Genomic DNA, 8,164 nt, shown 5'->3' on the forward strand with positions numbered 1-8,164 from the left:
AACCTCAGTATCAAGGATTCGTATAATCCCGTATGTCATTCCCTTTGTCCTTCGGTATGTTACTTGCCCGAGATTCGATCGTCAGTATCCGCATACCTATTTCAATCTCGTTTACCGGCAAGTCTCTTTACTCGTTCCGTAATACAAGATCCCGCAACTTACACTAAGTTACATTGCTTGCAAGTCTTGTGTGTGATGTTGTATTACCGAGTGGGCCCCGAGATACCTCTCCGTCACACGGAGTGACAAATCCCAGTCTTGATCCATACTAACTCAACTAACACCTTTGGAGATACCTGTAGAGCATCTTTATAGTCACCCAGTTACGTTGCGACGTTTGATACACACAAAGTATTCCTCCGGTGTCAGTGAGTTATATGATCTCATGGTCATAGGAATAAATACTTGACACGCAGAAAACAGTAGCAACAAAATGACACGATCAACATGCTACGTCTATTAGTTTGGGTCTAGTCCATCACGTGATTCTCCTAATGACGTGATCCAGTTATCAAGCAACAACACCTTGTTCATAATCAGAAGACACTGACTATCTTTGATCAACTGGCTAGCCAACTAGAGGCATGCTAGGGACGGTGTTTTGTCTATGTATCCACACACGTAAATGAGTCTTCATTCAATACAATTATAGCATGGACAATAAACTATTATCTTGATACAGGAATTATAATAATAACTATATTTATTATTGCCTCTAGGGCATAATTCCAACAATCATATCTTGCGGTGCTTGTATCTTTTGATTCGTAGCTACATTGGAGATGTTCTCTATGTGTAAATTGCTTGAAATGACGCGTAGAATCACATAAACCTATTTGTTTTGCTGTTTAACAACTAATTAAATGTGTTAGTTCAGATCTGGACAGAATTGTAAATTAACATGTGAGGTCGTCTCGGAGGTGCTATATGTCATTTCCGACCTCATTTAAAATGCCTAGATAGGTAGTTTAATTACGCTTCACCTCTTGCCATGTTTAACCACATTTAATATTGTCCTGTACCTAATCGGGATAGAACTAAATAAATAAATGTGGAGTTTCATCAATATGCAACTCGTTGCATATTGAACTTCACTTAAAGTGTAGTGTTTGATTGAGTGAATTGTCATGCCGTGACTTGCATGTATTCAGCTGCTCATGCATCATATGTGGTTTGCATCGTGTGGTGAATCTCGTGTGTTGATGCTTGTTTCCGGTTTCCTCCGTCTCGATAGAGTTCCACAAGCGTGTCGGATTGTGAGGACCCGTACGACTACGTCGGTTCGTCTGCTTCACGGAGTCATTCTTCTTCCAAGCGGGATCTCATGCAAGATGACCATTTCCCCAGATACCATTACTATCATTGCCATGCTAGTTTTACCGTTTCTATCGTTATGTCTCGCTGCCTACCACATGTTAAATATCAACCTCTCAACATTGCCATGAAAACCTTCAACACGTTCACAACCTAGCAAACCACTCATTGGCTATGTTATCGCTTGCTTAACCATGTGTTAGTGTTGCTAGTTGCAGGTGCAGTTGCTTCCATGTGATTACATGGGTTCCTTGTTATATCACCATATTAATCCTATTTAATTTAATGCACATATATGCTTGGTAAAAGGTGGAAGGCTCGGCCTTTCTAGCATGGTGTTTTGTTCCACCTTTGCCCCCTTAGTTTCGGCTACAGGTGTTATGTTCCATAATTGAGGAGTCCTAGCACGATTAGGGTTGTTATGGGACCCCCTTGATAATTCGTTTTAGATTAAAGTTGGTCTGGCAAGGCCCAACATTGGTACTACATTTGCCCAACATAATAATTTTGATAATACTGAAATGCATAGGGAGTTAGCGCTACCCGAGGAGTAATTCTACATAATACAGGGAGGGCCAGTGCTGATGGTGCTGGTCCAAAACAGAGCACTGTGCGAGGCCAACCCAGGGAAACTTGGGTGATTTCTATCAGGCCACCGTACGCGTCGCTCATTCGTCGTGTCCTGAGAACGAGATACGAGACTCCTATCGGGATCGTCGACACGCCGGGTGGCCTTGCTGGATTAGTTTTACCTTTGACGAGATATCTTGTGCATCGGGATTCCGGTGATGCTTTGGGTAATCTCAGATTTGAGGTTTTCTACTAAGGAATCCGACGAGATCGCGAGTGTCGTGATCGAGGATTTCTATGCGGCTTGTGGTAATTTGTGATGGACTAGTTGGATCACCCATGCAGGGTTAAATCTTTTGGAAAGTCGTGCCCGCGGTTATGTGGCAACGTGGAAACTTTGTTTAACACTGGTTCTAGATAACTTGAAGTTAACTTAATTAAAGTATGCCAATTGTGTGCGTAATCGTGACTGTCTCTTTCGTGAGTTTCTTCTCCGATCGAGGACACGGTGGGGTTATGTCTGACGTAGGTAGGTGTTCAGGATCATTCTTTTGATCAACAGTAGTTCACGTCCGTTATTGGTAGATCTTCCCCCTCTTATTTCTTGTACTCGTAAGATTGGCCACCAAATATGTGCTTAGCCGCTGCTGCAACCTCACCACTTAACCATACCTCACCCATTAAGCTTTGCTAGTCTTGATACCTTTGGAAATGAGATTGCTAAGTCCCCTGTGGCTCACAGATTACTACAACACCAGTTGCAGGTACATGTAAAGGTTATTTGACGCGAGCGCGTTGATTGTTCATTTGGAGTTGCTTCTTCTTCTTCTTCATCATCAATCTAGGATGGGTTCCAGGCCGGCAGCCTGGGATAGCAAGGATGGACGTCGTTCTTCTTTTCTCGTTTGTTTTCGTCCGTAGTCGGACCCTGCTCTTCTTCATGATGATTATGTATTGTACTACTGTGACTCTGATGTAGCTTGTGGCGAGTGTAAGCCAATTCTCTCTCTCTATATATATATATATATCTTCTTTTCAGTACATGTACTTGTAACGATATCCATTCTTGTGACACGACAAGATGCGTTTCTATCCCCGACGAGGCATTTGTGCCAAATTGAGGATAGGGTCACATCTTGGGCGTGACAAGCGTGGAGCCCACAAGCCCACCACGTGCGGCCCCCCTCGTCGCGCCTAGCAGGCTTGTGGGGCCCACGGAGCTCCACCGCCTTCAATTCCAACTCCATTTAGTCCCTTTCGTCCAAAAAAAATCAAGGAGAAGAGTTCATCGCATTTTACGATACGGAGGTGCCGCCACCTCCTGTTCTTCCTTTGGAGGGAAGATCTGGAGTCTATTCTGGGCTCCGGAGAGGGGAGATCGTCGCCATCATCATCTCCAACCTTCCTTCATCGCCAATTCCATGATGCTCTTCATCGTTCGTGAGTAATCTCATCGTAGGCTTGCTGGACTGTGATGGGTTGGATGAGATCTATCATGTAATCGAGTTAGTTTTGACGGGGATTGATCCCTAGTATCCACTATGTTCTGAGATTGATGTTGCTACTACTTTGCCATGCTTAATGCTTGTCACTAGGGCCCGAGTGCCATGATTTCAGATCTGAACCTATTATGTTCTCGTCAATATATGTGTATTCTAGATCCTATCTTGCAAGTTGTAGTCACCTACTATGTGTTATGACCCGGCAACCATAGAGTGACAATAGCCGGAACCACTCCCGGAGATGACCATAGTATGAGGAGTTCATGTATTCACCAAGTGCTAATGCGTTGTTCCGATTCTCTATTAAAAGGAGAACCTTAATATCCCATAGTTTCCATTAGGACCCCGCTGCCACGGGAGGGATGGACAATAGATGTCATACAAGTTCTTTTCCCTAAGCACGTATGACTACATCCGGAATACATGCCTACCTTACATTGACGAACTGGAGCTAGTTACATATCTCTCCTTGTTATAACTGTTGCATGATGAATACCATCTGGCATAATTATCCATCACCGATCCAATGCCTACGATTCTTTTCCTACTGGTCCTTGCTACGTTACTCTATCACTATTGATGTCACTGCTGTTGCCGCTATTGCTGACAGTTCTGCTACTGTTACTGTGTTGCTACTATTGCTATCACACTACTCTGCTACTCATACTTTGCTGCAGATACTAAATCTTTCAGGTGTGGTTGAATTGACAACTCAACTCCTAATACTCGAGAATATTCTTTGGCTTCCCCTTGTGTCAAATCAACAAATTTGGGTTGAATACTCTACCCTCGAAAACTATTGCGATCCCCTATACTTGTGGGTTATCAAGACCTTTTTCTGGCGCCGTTGTCGGGGAGGCATAGAACTATTCTCTGAGTCACTTGGGATTTACGTCTGCTGATCACTATGAGGAATCCGAGAGATCAAAAAACTAAAGTCTTGCCCTCAACTACGAGGACAGGTAAGGAACTGCCATCTAGCTCTGCACTTGATTCACCTTCAGTTATGAGTAAGTTTGCGACACCACCTCCTGCTAGAAATTTTGATGTGTCGCATGTGCTTGATGATGCTACTTCTGCTATCCATGATGCTTGTGATGATGATATGCTTGATACTGCTTTGCCACTAGGTGCATTCCTTGATGCACAAATTGCTAGAGTTGCTGCTAGATGTGATGATACTTCTGAAACTGCTGAGATTATTGAAGTAGAACCTGCTATTTCGCCTGTTAGAACTAGCTCTCCTAGATATGAATTGCCTGATATGCCTGAGGGTTATGTTATGGAGGGAGAGATAGCTGAGGACTTTCTTGCTTGTAAGGATAGATATGATGTTGAGAATTTACTGCGCAAGTGGAAAGAAAAATCTTTGAACGCTAGGATGAAATACGACCCGAAGTTTGCTACTTCGCCTATCTTTGTGACCGATAAGGATTATGAATTCTCTATCGACCCTGAGTTAATTACCCTGGTCGAATCTAATCCTTTTCATGGTTATGAGTCTGAAACTGTTGTAGCACATCTGACCAAACTGCACGATATAGCCACCCTATTCACGAGTGAGCAAAAGATCCGCCACTACTATATCCTTAAGTTGTTTTCTTTCTCGCTAAAGGATGATGCTAAGACTTGGTTCACTTCTCTTGCTCCTCGTTGTGTGCGTAGCCCCCAGGATATGATCTACTACTTCTTTCAAAAATATTTCCCTGCCCATAAGAAGCAAGCTGCCTTGCAGGAAATATACAATTTTGCGCAAGTTGAAGAAGAGAGTCTCCCACAAGCTTGGGGGAGGCTTGTCCACCTGCTGAATGCTTTGCTCGATCACCCTCTTGAGAAGAATGAAATACTTGATATCTTCTATAATGGACTAACGATGCTTCTAAGGGCCACCTAGATAGTTGTGTCGGTTGTGTTTTTAGGGAACGAACTATAGAACAAGCTGAGATCCTATTGAATAATATCTTGTGCAATGAGAATGCTTGGACTATTCCCGAACCACCTCTGAAGCCAACTCCTAAGAAAAGAGGTATCCTATTCCTCAGTCCTGAAGATATGCAAGAAGCTAAGAAATCTATGAAAGAGAAATGCATTAAATCTGAAGATGTCAAAAATCTACCACCTATCGAAGAGATCCATTGTCTTAATAACCCGATATAGGTAGTAGAAGTAAACTCTCTTCGTAGATTCAATGAGAGTGATATTCCTTTTGATAAACCTGCTAGCTTATGCCTGGATGAATTTGATAACTTTGCCAAACAACAGAGTTTCAATGATTATGTTAGCAGACAATTGGAACAGAATGATCGTATGCTTAGCCATTTAAGTGCTTGTGTGGACAGAAACGCCAATGATCTTAAGCTCTTGAGTAAACGTGCCTCTATGGTTACTACTCAAGTAGAACAAGTACTTAAGGCTCGAAATGACTTGCTCAATGAGTTGAATGACAATTTTGTTAGAGTCATCACTAGAGGCGGTAGAATGACCCAAGAACCTTTGTATCCTGAGGGTCATCCTAAGAGAATTGAACAAGATTCTCAAGGAGTTAGCACTGATGCACCTAGTCATCCTAGAAAGAAAAAGAAAGATGATAGGAACTTGCACGCTAGCAACCATGTTGCTGTTACACCCGAGAATCCAAACAATATCTCTGTTTCTAATGCCGAAACACAATCTGGTGATGAACATGAGCCTAATGATAATATTGACAGTGGTGTTCATGATGATGCTCAACCTAGCAATGATAAGGATGTGGAGATTGAACCAGTTGATCTTGATAACCCACAACCTAAGAATAAGAGATACGATAAGAACGACTTCAATGCTAGGAAGCATGGTAAAGAAAGGGAACCATGGGTTCAGAAACCCATGCCCTTTCCTCCCAAACCATCCAAGAAAAAGGATGATGAGGATTTTGAGCGATTTGTTGAAATGATTAGACCTGTCTTTCTGCAAATGCATTTGACAGATATGCTCAAAATGTCTCCGTATGCTAAGTACATGAAGGATATTGTGACTAATAAGAGGAGGATACCTGAGGTTGAGATTTCCACCATGCTTGCTAACTATACCTTCAAGGGTGGAACTCCTAAGAATCTAGGTGATCCCGGAGTGCCCACTATACCTTGCTCCATTACAGGAAACTACGTTAGAACTGCTTTATGTGACCTTGGAGACGGTGTTAGTGTTATGCCTCTCTCTCTCTTTATCGTAGACTTGAACTGGATAAGTTGACACCCACTGAAATCTCTCTGCAAATGGCCGAAAAATCAACTACTTTCCCTATCGACATTTGCGAGGATGTTCCTGTTGTGGTTGCTAACGTTACTATCTTAACGGACTTTGTTATTCTGGATATTCCCGAGGATGATGCCATGGCAGTCATCCTTGGAAGACCCTTTTTAAACACTGCAGGGGCTGTTATTGATTGCAACAAAGGCAATGCCACTTTCCATGTCAACGGTAATGAGCATACGGTGCACTTTCCGAAGAAGCAATATCGAGTACATTGCATCAATGCTATTGAAAAAACTTCATCGATTCTTATTGGGAGCTTTGAATGCCCTATACCTACTCTTAAGATGAAGTATGATTTGCTTGTTGGGGATATGCACATCCCCACTATTCAAAATTCTCTGTTCCTTTTTACGCGATTCGAAAAAGTTTGTCGAGGAGACTTGATCAACCTCATTGACGGATTTCTTTTGATGACCATGGGATGGATGAATCGAGGAGTCACAAACCTCTGTTCCAAGCTTTCACCTTCGGTTGCTTAGAAGAAAAATGATAGATTTAGCTTTAGTTTTCCCTGTTTTCTGCTTTTAGCGTCCCGTAGAAAAGTGTCTCGAAAATAAAAGTTCTCCGAATGCCGTGAAAATCAAGTATGATTTTTTCTGGAATTTTTGAAAAATTCTGAGACAGAGAGCTAGTCAGGGGGATGCACCAGTGGGCCACAAGCCCTGGAGGCATGGGCACCCCCTGGCCGCGCCTACCAGTCTTGTGGGGCCCACGTGTCCCCCCTCCACTTATTCTAGCTCCCATCTTCTTGTCCTACCTCCAGAAAAAATCGTTTCGCAGCTCAAACCCCTGTTCTTGCTCTTCTTGCTGTGATTTTCGATCTCCTGGTGCAAAGCCCCATTCACCAAACTGTTTTGGGGAATTTGCTCCTTGGTATGTGACTCCTCCATTGGTCCAGTTAGTTTTTTCTCTAGTGCCTTATTCGTTGCGTATTTTTGCTGCCTTGGTGACCCTGTTCTTGAGCTTTGCATGCTAATTTTAGTTGGTCTCAAGTAGTTTTGATGCGTGATATGGCCTCTAGGCACTTGTAGGAGTAGTTGCTATGAGTTTAGTTGAACCTTGTTCACTTTTTCTTTGAGTCACTGAAAATTTCAAAAAAGGAAGATGTTTAGCAGAAACTATCATGCTGGTTCCTCAAGCAAGAGGGATCCCCGTCTCGCGATTCGGGAGCCCAATCCTTACCAACCGAGGAACGCACAGGTACAACCATGTGAATGGCCTTCTGATGAATTCATGATTGACGCAGGTTTCAAAGACGAGTTTGATACACTTGTTCACAACGTCGGGCTCGAAGAATTCATCTCCGATAAATGTGAACAATATACTACTCTCACTGCCTCTTTTGTTCGTAGATTCAAATTTTCAGCTGGCCGTGACACATCTGTACTGTTTGATCTCTATGACAAATCGTACACCATGGATTTAGAGGATTTCAATAGAATTTGCAAGATACCTGATTGGTGTAGTCTCAATGATCCTCCTAA

This window comes from Hordeum vulgare, chromosome 5H (assembly GCF_904849725.1).
Source record: "Hordeum vulgare subsp. vulgare chromosome 5H, MorexV3_pseudomolecules_assembly, whole genome shotgun sequence".
Classification (NCBI taxonomy): domain Eukaryota; kingdom Viridiplantae; phylum Streptophyta; class Magnoliopsida; order Poales; family Poaceae; genus Hordeum; species Hordeum vulgare.